This window comes from Sarcophilus harrisii, chromosome X, assembly GCF_902635505.1.
Source record: "Sarcophilus harrisii chromosome X, mSarHar1.11, whole genome shotgun sequence".
Lineage (NCBI taxonomy): Eukaryota > Metazoa > Chordata > Mammalia > Dasyuromorphia > Dasyuridae > Sarcophilus > Sarcophilus harrisii.
Window position 1 is genome coordinate 60,073,157 of NC_045432.1, and position 18,919 is coordinate 60,092,075.

The 18,919-nt window shown below is 40.8% G+C and overlaps 1 pseudogene; it reads right to left on the reverse strand.

Annotated features, from left to right (window-relative positions):
• Positions 1-16,484: 16,484 nt before the first annotated feature.
• On the reverse strand, positions 16,485-18,051 carry LOC100928758 (annotated as a pseudogene).
• Positions 18,052-18,919: the final 868 nt, after the last annotated feature.

An 18,919-nucleotide genomic window follows, 5' to 3' on the forward strand; every position in this document is an offset into this window, starting at 1 on the left:
ATGTCACTTTTATAATAAGTGGGTTATTTTACAGATGGAAAAACTGAGGCACAGAGCTAGAAACAAAGGGAACAGAGGTCCTCCCCCAAAGAATTTACTGTGATAACAGATACTATGATTGCAAGCCTGGAGGCTTGCACTCCCTGCAACTCTTATTCTTTCTCTCTTCTGTCTCTCCGTCTCTCTTTTTGTGCCCTCCGTTCTTGGTTCTTGTTCTCTCTGTCTCTGTCTCTGTCTCTGTCTCTCTGTCTCTGTCTCTGTCTCTGTCTCTGTCTCTCTCTCTCTCTCTCTTTGTCTGTCTGTCTGTCTGTCTGTCTGTCTGTCTCTCTCTCTCCCTCTCTGTTTCTCTTTCTCTCCTCTGTCTCTTTCTGTGTCTCTGTCTCTCTCTGTCTCTCTCTCTCACACACAACACACACACACATGCATGTGCACTTAATAGCTAATGATGAGACAAAAGAGAAACAGGATGGGAAAAGATGGGGAACAATTGAAGGAGATATTTATATTGTCATTTGTTAGATGTGGGAAGCTCCTCTAGTAATTATGGTGAGGTTTAACAGTGGATTCGAGATTTTTAAGGCTGCTGTTGAACCTTCTACAAGCTAATTCTGTGTCGATATACACATATATAAAATATGTATGTTTATTACATATCAGCGCGATAATATAAGACTTGGATTTTTTATAATTTTACAAAATTTACTAAGTACATTAGTTACCTTTTTTTTCCCATTGAGGCCTCTACAGAAGCCTGCATTGTAGGTATTGTTATTCCTGTTTTATAGAGGACACTGAGAGGTTGAATGTCTCTTCCACAATCACACACAACTGTTGAGTTGTCAAATGTGTGTGAATATGCACACTGGGTACATGTATTGTGAGTATACATAGAATGTTGCAGCTTTCCCTCCATTTACTTATTAGTTTCAGAAAGTGAAGTTGCAAGGAAAATGACAATAAGCACATTTAATAATCCTTTTATAGAACATGTGGCCTAAGTGGAAGGCTGCGCGCAAGCAGGTCAATTTACATAACTCACCTGCTTTTGGTACGGCATATACAAAGCTCTTTGTAAGGCTTTTACAAAATGTATTCAAAACACAATCTACATCAAACACTCAAATCTTAATGTAAGTATGTGTCATGGTCAAAAATTGAACATCGGCTTCTCAGAGGAGTCCAATAAATGTCAGCATCAAGCAAGAGACAAATGAAGAGCAGTGGGTTAATTGCAATGTTGTTGCAAGGAGTCAGGGGTGAGATCTGGCACATAATGACCTTCAAAATTATTTTGAAAGGAAGCACGGAAGGATAAAAGAACCCACAATCCAAGACAGGGCTGTGAGTCAGCTGCAGAAGGGAGTGCTTTTTGCAGGGGAAAAGGAGAGTTTCCATTTGGGGTCCATCCCATCTCACAAAGGTTCCCTCCTCAGTTTCTTACCACCAGCTGGAACAATCTTCCTGCAGAAAGAACTGTTGATTTGTGGCCTGGCTTCCTTCCTTCTCTTCCAAAGATTTCAAAGGCCCTTCTAAAGAAGACAACAACATAGCAATTAGTTTACTGATCTTGACTCATTTTTTACTGCTATAGTTGCAGATATCAGTCAGCCATCCACCCAACATTTCCTTTACTCAGTGCTCAGTCTTTTCCTGGTATGTGATCCCTCCTATTATGAGTATGACTGAGACTTTATAACCACTAGCACCCCAGCAGCAGCAGCAACTAACATTTAGACAGTGATTTAAACTTGCAAGACGGTTTCCATATTTTATCTCATTTGACTGACAACAACTCTGTGAGGTAGGTGTTATTATTACCCTGTTTAAGAAATCTGAGGATAGTAATAGTTAAGTGACTAGTTCACATGTCTGAGGCTGAATTTGAACTCAGGTCTTTCTGATTTCAAGTCTATCTCTAGCTTTTAATGTTATCTTCTAATCTCGTACAACCTTCTGTGGTCTCATCGATTCTCTAGCACTCTTTGGAATCCCTTTATTAGATGCCCAACACAGCCAGCTCAAGGGTACAATGGTAGCCTCCAGAGTACCATTTGCTATCAATTCAACTCTAGCCTGCATTAAAACCCCACCCACCCCAAACCTATCCCACTCCCAATCTATTTATTTAACCAATGTCCTTTAAATAAGAAAAGCAAATCTCTCCTCTGTATCTGTGTGTTTCAGTGGCGAAGGTTTTGCCCTTTTCTTAAGATACTAACAGGCCAGAGCTGTCACTTGGCCGCCTTTATGAGTCATAGGTGGTCCCCAGGCGGTCCTTTCTTCTTTCCCTATTCACTTTCCCTCTCTCTAGCTTTCCCCCTCTTGCTCAGTCCCTAATAGATTTCTTTATGGGAATTTCCATTATGTCCTCCACTGCTTTCTCATTTCTCATGGACAGTGCAATTCAGTGGCGGTTTCTGTCACACCACCACCATCCCCACCACCCCCCCCAGGTGGGCTGTAAATGGGAAAGGGTAGGGTGAAACAGGAAAATATTCAGTAGTTTTGGAGGCCACTCAGAGAAATTCAGCCTCTAGCTCCAGCGTCCCTGAGGATAATAAGCATCTGTAAAAGCCTCCATACCCTGTCAGCAGTTGTGTGCAGTCAGGAGTTCCATTTTTTTTTTTTACCCTGCAGGTTGAATAGGATTTTCACATTATAGTATGTAAGCCAGTTAGTTAGAAGGAAAAAAAAAACAAAACAGCCCCCAAACGAAAACCCCAGCACCCTGCTGAAGAAATGTTAAGGAACAAAGGAAGAAAAAAAATGCGGATTGAAAAAATAATCACAGTATAATTTTCCTTCCATAACTTAAATTCAGTGAAAGAGGAGCTTAGAAAGCAAATGAAAGACAGGCTGTGCCTCTGGTACTCAGGGTATTTTACAAGTGTGAGCAATTTCCCACTGTCAAAAATGACACAAATGCTCTATGCATGATATACATCCATTCAGGGTCTCATCTTGTTTCACAAACCCTTAAGATTTAATCAACGGACAACTTGAATTTCCTTTATGAAGGTATTTCCTAAATTGGGATGGGGGGAAGGTAATTGCATTTTAGGCAATAGTATAATCAGATCTGTTTCTGGCAACAACATTTCAGTGTTCTATTCACAGGTGTTAATACTGCCCAAGCATCCCCAGTCCATGGGGGAGTCTTAAAAAGAGAGGAATCTACTTATTTTGTTGCTAATGAAAGAAAGCAGATAATTTATGAAAATATTTGCTTGGAATTTAACCTTATGGTAATAATTCCGGTGTTTGGGTTTTTTTTTTTTTCTTCTTTGGGTCAGAATATGTATACCTTTTAAATGTACCTATTTTAGAAAGTTCTCTTTTAAAAGTTACCCCAAAATCTTTGTACAGACTGACTGAACAAGATTCATTATTTTTGCTTTTTAGTAGCCTTGACCCACTCCCTCCCTCAGAAAGGCAGCGATTGCGAAAGAGTTGCTTTAAACTCTAAGCTTTCAGCAGACTCCATTTATTCCCGGAATAAAGATGTTCATTCTTGGAGGAGATTCAAGCAGGAAGGAAGGCATGATGTGCCAGAACCAGGCTTCTGGCACTGAGTGAACACATGTCAACATCCAATCAGATTTTAGTGTAAAAATGGGGGTTTGAATAAAGCACTTAATTGGCACCTAACTGGAAATAACTACTTTTAAAAGACATCCTATTGCCCAGCCACTTAATTTTCTTCATTATTTTGTATGAATGCCTAGCACTGTCCTTCTCTACACCTACCTTGTACTATAGCCAGACCAGATGTGCTATGCCCCAACAGACACTGTATTTGTCCATCCGAGCTAAGAATGTCCCGCCCTCAGTGTTCACCCATCATTTCAAGGCCTAGTCAAAATGCCAACTTCTCCACAATCCTGCCATAGCCATAATGGGCTCTCTTATCTCTCCTTCTTCTGATCCATATGGCGTTGGGTTTGTTCCTCTGGTCTGACATTAATCATACTCTACTCTGTTTTATTTGTGCACCTGCTTTATATTCCTAATAGCTCATGAACTCTAATGAAGGCAGGGACTACAGAGTCTAGATCAGGTAAAGCCTTCTATAGAGAAGGTAGTTGATAAATGCTTGTTGAATAAAGAAATTTGTTGAATGCATAAATTTTTTTTGGCACAAACTTTCTAGTTAACAACTACTGGAAATCATTTTTCCCTTCTCCATTTATCATCATTCATTCATTTTTATGAATATCTTTGATTTCCCCCTGCCCCTTCAAAAGCCCTTCTCCTTGATATGTTGAAAGTCTTTCTGAAGGAATCAGATATTATGTGTAAAACTGTATAAAATGTATACAAGATTAAAAAAAAGGTACAGTTAGTGGCTAGGTTAATTTAAGTTAAGGGATTTTTGTTTTCAAAATATATTGGCTATTTCAGGGTAAGAATTGGTTGACTCCTCCCTGAATGCTTCTTGGCTGCTCTTTTATGGGTTAATTTGTCTGGACCATTCTTAGGGTCACACTTACTTTATCCCAACAGGAACATTGTTTGGTGGCAAATAAAATTACTTTTACCGTTTTTCCTAACGGCTGCTTCTCCCAGATGGGTGAACACCTTCTTAACTTGAACCATATGAAAAAGTCTGATATAAAATGGTTGCTGCTGCCAGAAAGATCACTTGATGGGCAGAAGAATAACAAACTAGAAAACCTTTAGTCGTTGATATTTTTTTTTCTTGCAGAATGCTTAAAACCCAAAAGGTTTCCTGACTCTAGGCTCAGCAGTCAAATTTTCAAGGAAATTGATGCATCGTGGTTTGGGGGGGATGTATAATCGTCCCCCACTTTCTGCAATTCAAATAATATGCAGAAGACGGGAAGCTGGAAAAATCCTCTTTGCAGTGTTAAACACAGTCCAATAATGGGCACTTAATTACTGGGCTGTTCAGACTCACATAGACAGAATGTGCCATGCTTGAGAAAACAGGTTTAATTTCATAGTGATATTCTCATGTCGGCTGTAGCCTTTTGACAGCAGATCCCAGAGGGATCAAAGATCTCAGCAAATGTAAAGGATAGTTTGTTGGTTGGTGTCTCTTGTTAAGAAAACAAGCTGCATCCTATTCTCCTCTGTAATTGCAGTTAGATGTCTTCAAGTTATTTTCCAAAGATTTCTCATCTCTCCTTCATCTTCTCCCCCTTCCCCCTGTTGAATGTTTGAGAATGGTGGCAAAGAAACAGATGGATGGGAGGGAGGGCAATAATGCAAGGACACCTATTAGAGTTGTAAAACAAAGCTTTGCTTAACCAAAAATCTCAATGCACCAGAATTAATTTTTTTTTCTGCACTTGACTTTTATCAGAAAGAGGAGAGACAAGAACAGAAGCTGATATGAAAGATTTGGTGTAGGATCAGTAGTCATACCAGCTCCAGCTTCTCTGCTATCTGCTCCCCAAGTCACACATCGCCAATATCCTGTCCCTGGGCCCCCCGCTGCCCCATCAAAAAAAGCCTCAGTGATGGTCAGAGCATACTTACTAAGGTAGGGAAGCGGACTCAGACATTTTAGAAAGATCTTCAGCAACAAAAGTAACTGAAAATCTGGGGTTAACCCTTCATTCATCAGAAAATCTGAATTAACAAGGCCTCTTTCGTCCCTTAACCATTTTTATTATGGCAGGCTTTCCTGGGCACAGATTGATGTATCACTGACTATGCATGTTATGGAATAATGGTTCATATTGACCGAAGCGTCTATATTCTCAACGACTTTGTTGTTTTGATGCTTCTGTGATTTCACCAGCGTCACTAGTGCACCTTCACCATTGCAGACAGGCACCTCTTTTTTACATTAGTAGATGGTCTTTGAGAGTTGTGGCTGACAAATTCATTACTCTGCAGCCCATCCGGTGATGAGCCTCTCTGAATTGAGCTAGGCTGCTCATCGGATGCCAGATGTACCATTTGGTGACGGAATAAACGTGTAGGATTAGAGGATCTCTAAAGTCCTTTTCAGCTAATCGAGGCTCCTATAATGGCATCATGAAGAATTATGATATAAACCATCATTTCTCCTTTCCCTCCAGCAACTGATTTCAATAGGGTCTGAAGAAAAAAGGCAAAATTAACTACCATGATGATATGTTTATCGTTTGTGGGAAATGTCAGCTTCGTTTATTTTTTAAGGGGAAAACAATTCTGCATCTTTGGTGCATCTTTGGTGCATCTTCAACGTTGACAGAATTTCAGTGATTTCAGTATCAGAATTTGAGAGCTGGAGGGACTCCTAGCATTCCAATGTGTGTTAGGGAACTGAACTAGAATGGGAAGTTTCATCTCAAAGGCAGGAGTTAATGTTTTCTATGGTCAGTAGTCTGCCTGTAACCTCTTGGGAAAATTCAGGTTTTAATGGGTAGTTCATTAATTGATGGAGATGCCACCTTAGAGTGGTGATGTCGCCTCCTCCTGTCCTGGGCATACAGTGGGCACGGGCTGCCTGTTATTGACTGGCTGATGAATCATGACAGATTTTTCTTCTTTATCATCACAAGTACCGGAAAGGTTTGGAATAAGGGACCTTTGACATGCCGGACACACATGGCAACCGCCTCCCTCACAGAAACAAATCGTGCTGTTGAAAAGGTCAGGATGATCTGCATGCAAAACCCCAGCTCTCCCTTTTCAGAGTGGAAATTTATGCACCATTTCTCATCAGTGAGTCAATCAAGGGGGGCAGGCATTTCCAGCGAACACAGAGGCCTTGGGGGCTTTCTGGACCTTTTTTTTTCCATCTTGATTTTATAGTTCTTTGCGCCCCCACAGTAATTAGTCCTTTTGAAAGATCTGGTTTTTTGGCTGGGCTGGATGCTCAGAAGGATTTTCCCCTCTGGAAGTGAAGACGGTTGTATTTTTTTTCCTCTGTTTTTAGGCAGTTTCTGGCCTCTAGCTTTTCAAGGCCTCCTGGTCTGATAGACTTAGGCCAGCTAGCAGGAGAGACAGGAGGCTGGCAGCCCAAACTCAGCCTCTGCCAGAGCTAAAGGAACCAGGGCAGAGGAGGACTAGCTCTGTCTGCTTTGCCACACACTTCTGCTTCCGGGTTCTCAAAGCCTTTAAGCCTGGGAATAATATTTGAACTCCAGCAACAAAACTAGGGTGTGGGAGAAAAAGGAGGCTGAAGGAGGGCAGGGGCCAAGTCTGGGGACCACTTGCATTTAACGGTTTGACACAAAAGATCTGTTCTTTTAAATCAGGAAAACATTCCACACATGGAAGAGAAATTGACAAGGAAAACTGTCCATGTCAGCCCTCTGTGGGGATGAGGGCCACTGATCCCCGGGGGGTGGGGGGAATGGGAGGGAAGAGGGAGGGGAGGCTTGCAGGAGGGAGGGGAGGGTGGGCAGCTGCAGGTGCTGGATTCTGAGGCTGCTGGGTGGGGTGGAGCTCTCGGATTATCCCAGCAGTTGATTCAAAAGAAAAAACAGTATAACTGACAGCAGTAATATTTACATAAAGTATCAAGGAGATGTCTGGAAGGTCTAAGGCAAAGGAGGCGGCCAGAGAGGAGGTTCTGGGCTTTGGGCTTTTCTCTTGGCATTCCAGGTGGAGGCAGGCAGCTAATGAATTCGAAGTTTTGAGCTCCATAGAGGACTGACTCATTCTGTTGTTTTTCCACTCCGAGTTCAGAATGAGAAGGGGAAGGGGGCCTGAGGGAGGATTGGAGGAGACTACTTGCTCTTTTTTTCCTTTCTCATAAATGAATATTGTGTCTAAGCCTTAGGCAGATGTGCCCATTGAATCTCCTTTGGATTTCATACGTTATCAATATAGGTAGGTAGGAGTTTTAATTTATTTAAATGTAACCCAATAGATTTCAGGCAGCAACAGATTGCAACAGCTTTGTCACATCACAAAGGCTGAGCAGTTTGTCTCAGAATGGAGTAATGACAGCAGTCAGCCAGTTGATCGGCATCCTGAACATGGGAGTATCTAGGTGGAAAGTTTGTTCTGCAATGCTGATTTGTAGCTGTCATTAGTGTATCAGCTTCCCTCAGATCAATTATTTTTAAGAGCATAAAATTTTCCTACTTTTGTTCTTCCTCCAAAATTTCAGCAAAGCAATATGTCAAAAATCCCCAGAGACTGATTCTTCAGGCTTTAAATTCTGGATTGTGAGCTTCTTTATAAAGAAGCTAAATAGGGCAAAACTAGTTATGAAGGAGTCACATTCAGAAAAAAAGACACATTACATCTCAGTGATTTGTAAGACAATGTAAATAATCGCTATTAGGTTTTCCTTGCCCTGTAAATAATTCTCTAAAATAAAGTTTCGGGAGAAGTTTCGTTGTTTGTTTGTTTATTTGTTTGTTTTTGGGGGGAGGGGGAAATGAAGAGAGAAGATGGAATTAGGTCCAAAGGGGAAAATTTAAAAGAAGAAGCATCTACATGAAATTTACCTTATCTCTATCGCCTATTTCCTCTGTAAATTTTACAAATACATTTTATTGACACTTTTCTTTTTTAGATAGCAATCATTTCTGGATTCATCCTTCATTTTATTTTTTTCCTTTAAAAACAACAACAACAACACATCCCAGTCCCTTCCAAATGATAAACCTTTCCCCAGCAGACCTCTCACTTGTAACAAATAAGTACAACCTAGCAAAACGGATCAGTGCATTGGATATGTGTGGAGATCAGTTTCTTCTTCCATACCTTTCCCCCCTCTTCTCAGCTGAGAGGTGGAAAACATGCTTTCACCAACAACAGTCCTTGGAAATCACTGCACTCCAATGATCAGATAAACCTCCCTTGTCACACCAACAGCAACAATTAAACAAAAACACTAGAGATCTGATAATACCATTCTGCCCTAGTAGTCCCCGGTTTCTCTACTATGAAAAGGAAGCTATGCTTTATTATCTGTTCTCTAGAAACACGATTGATTTTATTTTTAAGTATTTTAAAATGTTAATTATTTTTATTACTTTTAAATTCAAAGAAGTTTCTTTTTAGTGGTCTTTTTATTTCCATTGTCTCTCTGTGATTTTTAAAAAAATAATTGTTATTCATCATTTTTGCTTTTACATTACCTATATTTTCTCCTGCATTCTTCCCTCATGCTTTTTCAAGAGTCCTTTATAACATCTCAGTTGGAGAAAGCTCATTATCATTGCATTAAGGAATGATGAACCGTGGTTACAGTCAGAATTGACCTTTATTGATAAGTAGAAACTGGGACATAGGGAAGCTGGAAAGATCCTCTTCCATCCCATAATACATCTGTTTCCCAAAGACCACAAAGGTAGCTCCTTTTATCTTAAAGCTCTGAGATCTATTAAAAACATAAATGCCTTTAAGAGAGATTACATTGGAGTTGCTAACAACCATTTTCATTCTAGTATGAAGGAATTTCATTTTTACTCCAAGGCAGGAGAAGGTGACTTGTGTTTATTTTCTGGGGGAGGAGATTGCAGCTTGAGGGTAAAGTGAAGGAGCGTGAGACCAAATTAAGAACTGGTAGTAGGCACAAGATCAGGACTTCGGATTCCATGGTTGTCGCTCTGTTTCGAAGTCATCTGCTGTTCCCTTCAGATCTTTTCCAGCCATTAGCGTCTTCCTCTTGAAGAAAATTCCTAAGGTTATTTGCTCCAGCTCTTTACTCCAACATTTCAGTAGCTTCGGTGCTGCAGCCCAGGTATCAGAATGAATTTGGAGTGATTTACCTAGCCCGAGGCCCTACTCTGATGCCTAAAAATACCCATTTAATCCTTTGGGTTATTGTATTAGCTCCACAGGCCCAGTTCCATGTAAATGTGTTACCTGGGAGGGCCAGCAATTTATCATCTCAGGGCTCTGAGGGAATATGATACAAGATGAAGATAAGACAAGGAAGTTTCAAGGAAGAATTGATGAGGGTGCACAGAGGACAGGCTTTGACTAGGAACTCTTGTAACCAAGAAGCATTGTAATAAAACTAGGGAGAGGTGCCAAAAGAGAAGGTGGCAGATCCTGAAAACATACTTCATTGTCTATAAGTGAAGGGTAGATAATATTTGTTGTCCCTTTCAGCTAAGGGGATTCTTATTGGAACATGTCCTAAGACATGTCCAAAGGATATCCAGTCCTCCTGCATTCTTCTCTCACAGCAAACCCTCCGTTTTCCTCAGGTAAGTGTCATCTTCCCTACCTCCCCTTTCCAATTGTTATTCTTGGATCCAGCATTCTCTTTGTTTACCCTGACATTGACTGAGCTTTGGTTTGAGGTTATTGGGCTCATTGTTTCATCAATTCTCCTCTCTCTTTTTAATTTCCAATCCCTTCCTTTTCATTGGTTTCTTCCTTTTTGGAAGGAAACAAGCTCAGCTTCAAGCTTCAGCCTTATAGAACTTTTTCTCCATCCTGCTTCCTTTAAAGCGGGCAGACTCTCTCTCTCCTCCTTTTTCTTTCTAAACTTCTTCGAAGATTAAACCTCCATTTATTGCCTCTATTTTCTCAGTATTTACTAACTTTGTGACCCCTGGAAGTCTGGATTATGTCCTTGCCACATTACTGAACTGCCCTCTGGAAGTTTCTTTTTGGCATTCCATTGGGCTCTTCTTGGCTGCATCATAGGATTTTATAGCCAGAATGGACCTTACAGACCAACTCTTCCAAGCTCATCATTCTACAGATGAAGAAGGTGAGGCTAAGAGAGGTTGAGTGGCTTGCACGAGCCAGGGTTTAAGCCAGCTCCTCTGAGTTGAATTCCAGTATACTGTACTGTCTCTTAGGCTCTTCAGTCTTTCTGAAGTGAACAGGTTATTTGGATACCCAGAGTGGATGGCAGGGGAAAAGAGTGAGATTTCAGGGAGTTCTATTTGAAGTAGAAAAGACAAGATTGTATTAATGGATGTCAGTGGTGCTTCAATTTCAAAACGATAATTCCTATACAAAAGGCCTCTAAAGAAAGACTGGAAATCTGTACATGTATGTACATTGCACATTTCAGGTACCAGGGTTATTTTGTATAATAGAAATTTATCCATGGAATTCTTTCCTGTGCTGCTTCTTATATAAAACTGAATCCATGTCATTCCTAGGTTCTCCCCAGTCTTAAGACTTACAGTAGCTCACTGGTGACAAGTTGTGCTATAGACTTAGTGGAGTAAGTTCCCCAGTTAATTCTCCAATCATTTCCACAACGCAGGTCAAGTTCCTTAGTGAAGATTTGTGCTTCTGCAATCATGAACCCTTATGATTAATGAAGATGATTGACCCACTAATCAGTGAGTCAATCACCAGGTTTATTGTGCACCCTGGCTACATCAAGTCCCTCAGTAAGTAATTGGGGTGAAGGTTGGGGGAGAGATGCCAAGAAGTGTTTACTCCCAGGGATCTCTGAGCCTGTCTCTATCCCTTTAGACTTAAGGGCTTAGAGAAGTTAAAAAACACATTTTTGTTCATGAGTCACTGAGCCTAGATGCTCCCACTCATTACCAAGAGGTAACTACTAAAATATGAACAAGACTTCTAGTTGATGAATGGTGTTTTTTTTAAAGGGAGATTCTAATGACACACACCCTACTTAAATGATTACTTGAGGTCAGAAACTAAATTCAGTTTCCCTCTGGTTGAGAATAAGGTATTTGGGATAGACTATGTGACTAATAAGGAGTTAATCATTTATTCTATATATAAATTACTAATTCCTCCCCTCCCCCCCAAAAAAGTTAAACTAGTTTCCTTCTGTGTAAAATGAGAGGTTTGGATTGGATCAGGAGTTTTCTTAATAATGCTATATATTTTCTTTTATTCATTCAAAACGTTTTTCTGGGAAGGTTCCCACAGGCTTAGCCAGACTCACTGCCCAGGGGGGTTCATGGCACAAGGTAGACCCTCTGCACTAGATGCTGCTAAAAACCTTCCAGTTCTGGGATTTGATGCTATTCTGAGAGGGGAACCCGGATTCTAGGTTACTGGCTGTGCAAGGACAGGCACAGTCAGTGGCTTTTATTTGATTTCTAACACAGAAAAGTATAGCATGAGTATTCAAATTTAGAATGACATGAGGTTTTTTGTTTTGCTTTGTTTTGTTTTGGTGAGGGGACCTGGGAAGAAGCAGCATAGTAGCTCCTACTAAATATTTGAGAGTCATGATTAGATTTATGTCATAGAATTCCTAAGAATGGAACTAGAAGTAATGTGCCAGTTACAAATAGGTAGATTTTGATTCATAAGGATTTCCCCAAAGTTTCAACTGTCCAGACATACGATGAACTTCTTCATGAGATAATGAACAACCTGTCCAGGCTTAAATTTCCCCAGCTTCCCATGGGGTCAGTGTTGTTCATTAGACCCAAGTGTTTGCTCTGTGATCTTTGCTGCTTCTGCCCTTGCATTTCATTTGGGAGACTGGCAGCCAAGTGGGAAGAGACTGTTGTTCTACTTCTGGGGATTTAGAAACTTATGTATGTTATACTGATGGGAAAATGATCAGTGGATAGTGGATGATTGTTTCTCAAATAGACAAACTAATGCCATTTACTTATTAATAACCTGAAATTGACCACTAAATGAGAGAAGCTCATTTAAAAAATATTATGACAAGAATAATTTTCTGTAGTTTACAACAGTTATTTGGGCTGAGATTGACATGGAAAAAAATGGGAAAATAATCATCTGTTTGCGCAGAATCCAAACTCCTATTTGTTTCTGTTAGTCTAGAGTATTTGTGTGTGGTATCACACACGAATAAAGATGGGGGCAACTAAATCTTATATAGGGATCCTTGCAGGATTATAGTACCTTAGAAAACCACATATTAACATTATCTATGTTCTATTGCATTTTATCTCGTTAAATATTTCCCAATTACATTTTAATCTGAATCAGACAGTACAAGGAAAGGCAGCTCTTCATGGCTCTAGAATTGGGAGTGCCCTCAGTGGCCGTCTAGTTCCTCCCTATCATTTTAGAGATGAGATGATAAAGATCCAGGGTAGGTGACTTGGCCAAGATGACATAGGGAGTCCGGATTTGAAACTAGCTTCTTTGACTCTAGTCCGGAACTTATGACACGGTACCTCCCTACCTCACGATATTTAGTTTATAAATTTACAATATTTTCTGGTTCTCACTTATGTCCCAGGTATGACATACTTTCCGAAGAAAATATTTAAATCTTGAAAATGATTTGGGCAGTCAAATCATATCCAAATGAGCTCCAGTCATTCAGGGCTCACTTGGGGCTGGAGCAGCCCCCTCCAGCATGTTTCCTCCAGCACCATTTGCTCATTAGTGCTATAAAAATGCACCAGAGGACCATTTGGAGTAGCTCTGTTTGTGGCTCTCCTCTTTTGCACATCCTTGCCTCTGAACACAAAACTACAATTCACTGAAGGCTACAGCAAACCCCCCTGCTTTGGGAGCTAAGGTGAAGGGGGGTGGTGGGAAATCATAACAAAAGATAGGCTGTAAATCTTCACTTCTGTACAGTCCTCTTGCCTGTACTTTTAAAAGCCTTGTTATAAGCCTGGATGTCAGAAAATCGAAGAGATACCATACCCACTAAGGAGGGATTTAATCAGAGCCCTGGCAAGCTAAGCTATAAGCTTAACATCACAGGTAGGGATTTGCCTTTTGGGGGGAGGGGGGAAGTAAATATTTGAAAGAAGTTGGTGTTTTCTTACCCCCCTCCTCCCAATACTTCTTGTTTTTGTTTGACATTCTCTTTTTCAGCCTTTCCTAGTAATAGTCCAAGTTTTATATGTTTATTCTAGACCACTATATAATTCATCAAAAAGTAGGCCAGGGAAACTCAAACATCCTCTGAACAAATCTGGAGAGAATAAGCTTTCTCAAACTGGTTTCTATTTCTAAAATGGCTTTTGTGTATGTTTTGTGAATCAAGGAAGTATAGCAATCTGGGTGTTTTGTAGGCTAGAAATACAGGGTACTTAGCAGTACCTGGTCTGGAGCAGCAGTGACATGTTCAAATAGTAGGCAGGAATAGGGGTAGGTTAGAAAGGGAGAAAGACAGAGACAGAAATAGAGACAGAGGCAGAGAGACAGAGACCCAGAGATAACCTGTAGCATCTTAGTGGATGTGATGTTGGATTTGGGGTTAAGAAGATCTGAGTTATTGGGCAGCTAGGTGGTGGTTACAGCACCAGGCCTGAAGTCAGGAGGACCTGAGTTTCGAATCTGATCTCAGACACTTAATATTTCCTAGTTGTGTGACCCTGGGCAAGTCACTTAACCCCAATTGTCTCAGGAAAAAAAAAATCTGAGTTCAAATGTTGCCTCAGATGTTGGCAGTTTGACTTTTTGAGAGTCAATCAGTTGTTCTATGCTTCCTTTTCCTACTTTAAAATGAGGGGGTTGGATTTAATGGCTTCCATCTCTAAGCCTTTGATGTGCCAAGCCCGCAGGGGTCCTCAGACTTTTTAAATAGGGGGCCAGTTCACTGTCCCTCAGACTGTTGGAGGGCCGGACTCTAGTCAAAATAAAAACTTTGTTTTGTGGGCCTTTAAATAAAGAAACTTCCTAGCCCTGAGTGAGGGGGATAATCGTCCTCAGCTGCCGCATCTGGCCTGTGGGCCGTAGTTTGAGGACCCCTGTGCCAAGGGGTGAGGAGGATAGATATGCCTTGATGTCTCTGCCACTCATTTGTGAACTGGGAGCAAATTTGCTTGATAGTTTAATATAAAAAAAGAAAACCAGACCCAAACGTGTGGGCTTTCACACGAAGGACGAGAGACTTTTTGATGAGAGCGTGACCACATAAGAATTGGCAACAAGATAAATCTGCAGACCCCCAGCAGATGGAGAATGCCAGTCAAAGGCATATTCCACATTTCACTTGACCCTCTCTGAGTACCATCCCTTGGCTATGTGTGGGCTCTGTCCCTTCTTCTTTGAGCACACATGAAATGGCCTAGAGATATTGCATTATGAAGCAGTTAATCAAATGTAGATTATGAGAATGATCAGCTGGGCCTCCTCATTCAAAGTCCTTAGAATGATCAGCTGGGCCTCCTCATTCAAAGTCCTTAGAATCAAGGTGAGGACCTGTTTGGGAAATATTAGATGTACGCATCATCAATTGTTGTAAATACCCACCATTTGGGACAATTCAGGTCAGGCTGGAGACTTGAATGTAGCATTGTAAGTACCTTTCCAACACTTGGAAAGTGATAATCCTGGATTAATGATTTCTGGAGTTTTAGATCCTCAGCTGAATCCCAGTGAATCGCTTGGACTAGGGGCAATACCACAAACCACCCTATTGACTTTTGATTTTCTAGCTGTTTAATAACACAGGCATTCAGTATATTAGAATCTTTTCAGAACAAATTCTTTGCCATAATTCTCATTCCCCCAAAATAGTCATCCTAGGAGGCATGGGTGATATTCTGGGCAGACAAATCTTTGTGAGGGGTTTCTAGGAGTGCTTTCCCCCCTCTCTGGTCCTGGAGTATTAGAGAATGTTAGAGTGAGAATGCAATTTGGAGATCATTTAATCTTACCCTTCATTTAACAGATGAGGAGCCTATGGGCCAGAGTGGGGGAGTGACTTTTAAAAATTTAATATTCAGCTCTGAATTCTCTCTCTTCCAGTTCTCACCCTCCACCCCCAAGTCTCCATCAAGAAAAAATAACCCATTACAAACATATATATGTATATATATATATATATATATACACACATATATATATATATATGTATATATATATATATATATTCAAGCAAAATAAATGGGGAATTGTTAATAGTTAATAAAAAACTAGATATGTGCAACTCTAACTCTAGAGATAGGTTGCCTGATTCCCAATCTGGCAAGCTTTCCACTATCTCACACTTCTCCTTGTCCTCTATTTTTATTTTGTTCTAATTGGAAAGTCATTTAATAACTCCATGGGGGCTCAGGAAGGCAAAGTACTTTTTCTAGGTACAGGTTTTGGGGTTTTTCTATTAGTAAGTTTTGAACCTTAATATAAACGCTATTTGTAAAGAGAAAGCAGCCGGGCTAATGATGTGAGCTACTGCCCTGTCACAAAGCAAATCAAGCAGACATCCATTGATGGATGAGTAAAGAATAGAGAAGCTTTCAAACCCAAAGCCTCCTTAATCTCTGAACAGGAGAAGATGTCATCACCCAGCAGACTGACCTTTGAAACTAGAGGGAGGGTGGTGAATGGAACCATTTTATCATGCTTCATCACTGGTGCCTGAAGAAAGGGATTAGATGAAATATAGTTAATTCCCAAATGTTTCATATCCCACATACTGCAGTTGAAGAAGTTAAGGCAAATTCTACATTGAAATTAACACAATGGCACCTTGAGGAGCCTTGGAGTTAAGTTGAGACCAAAAAGGCAGAACATATTGGGATAAAACCCATGTGGCCTAGAAGAGACACATATAGAAGAGACATATATATATATATATATATATATATATATATATATATATATAATTCCCTTCTTATTAAACTAGTAGATTGAAATTCTTTTCTAAATCTCGAGATTTCTTGCCATAAAATAAACTGACACATTTCTGATCAGGAATTAAATTTAAATTTTATTATTAAAAAAAAAATAATGTGCCACCCCTGTGATGGATATATTCAGTTAAGCCTCCTGCTGTTAAAATTGAACGATCTGCCAAGAATAAAGGTGATGCTTCAAGCCTCTTCCAGATTATAGGACTTTGTTGTAGAATTCTTCCCCTTCTTTCAGCTCTTGTTATGTTCTTGTGTTGGAAAGAAAGAAGGATTGAAGGAGGTGTCTTCTAGAGATGTTTGTAGTTGCTACTAGGGAATTTTAGTGTGAAGGCTTAGGATTTGTTCTTCTTTGTAAGAGGTGGTCACGTTGAGTAAAGTTTTTTTAAATCAGACCTATAAAAAAACAAGAAAAGTACAGGTTACTTTCTTTTAAAAAAGGTATAATGTGAGTAGGAAGAAAAGCCTCAACTAGACAGAGAGGCCTGCCTTGTCTTTAATGCAGAGACCTCCCCCCCACCCCCCTCAGAAGACAAAGACAGAAGTTCTTACAGTTCCAATAGGGTGCTCATCTATTGAAAAGCCCCATGGAGGTGGTTTCTCTGTCAAATAAATATTCAGAAAGGCCACCAACTCTACTGGTCCTAGATTAAAGTGGGATTGCTAATAGTGAAAGGGGGTTTGGGTCTAAAAAGGGCGCAAAATGACCTAGGCCTTTCCTTCCCCAGTGAGCACCAGTAGCCTTTCTCTAATTACCACCCCTAGGTGGTCAAAGAGTAAGTTCTCATGATTGAGGACAAAGGCCAAGAGGAGCTAGGTAGCTGTGATCCCTACTCATCAAAGGAATAAGGGCCCCAAAGATAAAAACAAAAGTAACCGGTGTCTTGCCTGTTTAGCAGTTGATCAGTTTTTTCAGGAAGGCCTCAAGCTGCTCTTCATTCTTGAGCCCTACAAACTTGTCCACCACATCTCCATTCTTGATGGCTAGCACTGTTGGCACCGCAGATACATCAAAGGCAATGGCGAGGTCCGTATTTTCGTCAATGTCCACTTTAGCCATCATTACCTTGCCTTCCTGCTTGGCGACCACCTTTTCCAGTCGGGGTCCCAAGATCTTGCAGGGGGCACACCACTGGGCATGGAAATCTACCACCACTGGGATGGTGCTATTGAGCACCTTTTCCTGAAAATCTGGCCCATCCCAGATGTTGAACGTAATCTTATAAACGTGGGAATTGTGTAAGAGCCGGGTGAGGTTTAGGGCCGGAGTGCCCGAGCTCTTGGGGGTGGCCTGTAGGACCCCAGCACTAGGGAGAGCCCAACGGCGCATAAACAGCTTCCTGGCCATGATAGAAGCCAAGGATCTGGTTAGAAACAGGCGTTGAGCCATGAACCTGAATCTAAACTAGTTTTAAGGGATAAAGGGGGAGGAGTCAGCGAGTGTGGGCAGTGGGACAGGTGAGGCTAGACCGCCTCAGAAATAGGCAGACCCTAAGCCGCGTTTGGCTACCTGCCTGGTTCCCCCTCTCCTTCCTCCTACCTCAGCCTCCCAAGAATGCTGCCTACTCTCTGATGCACTTTCTCAGTGTTCTGAATTGGAAGGCGAACGTCTAAGCAGCCAATAGGGTCCGTTCTGTGCCAATGGGACACATTCTGAGGTTAGCCGCTTCACAGTATCTCTTCTCCTTCCGCCTCTGCCTCCGCGGTAAAGAGGACTAACGGTCTCACTCCCAGGGCCGAGCCACAGGGGGTCCTCATACCCGGACACGTTTCCAGTAGTTTTCACGTTGTTAAGATTTATCTGCAGCTATAGACAAAAGAATGAGCAACAAAATAGTGAGCGGAATAATTTCCGGGTTCTGTTTCCGTTAAACTGCCTCAGTCTATGCATTGTTTTATGGCTTACTCTTGGATAGGAGGTAGCAAGGGAACGGAAAATCCAGAAAATACCTGCATGAAAATAGTTCTCTGTCGTGACAATAAGTTGTTGATGTTTTACATCCAAGCCCCAATGGAGGCCACACACTACCCTTTCTTTAAAATATTTTATTTCCCCTCCCCGTTTCATATAACATTTTAAGTACTTTTAGACAGTACAGAACCTTTAAATTTGAATATTATTACGCTAAATGTAAGACCCTTGTCCAATGACCAGTGAGTGGACTTGTTTGTGGAGGAGATGAATCACAGCTATCTTGACATTTGCTGTAAATTAAACTAGAGAAAAAAAAGAAGTTATAATTAAATGCAAAGGTAGTTTACTGAATATTCCAAGAACTGGATTGGTAGAATAAGTTTGATTGCATGCCCCAAAGCTACAAGAAGCATTATTTCTTGGGACATTTAATCATTATATATTGTAGTACTTAATATTTGCAAAAAAGATCACCACCTCCCACACCAACATTGGTTGCTATTGATGTTTTGGTAGACAAATTCTGTGAGGAACTTGATATAACTCTCCAATTTACAGT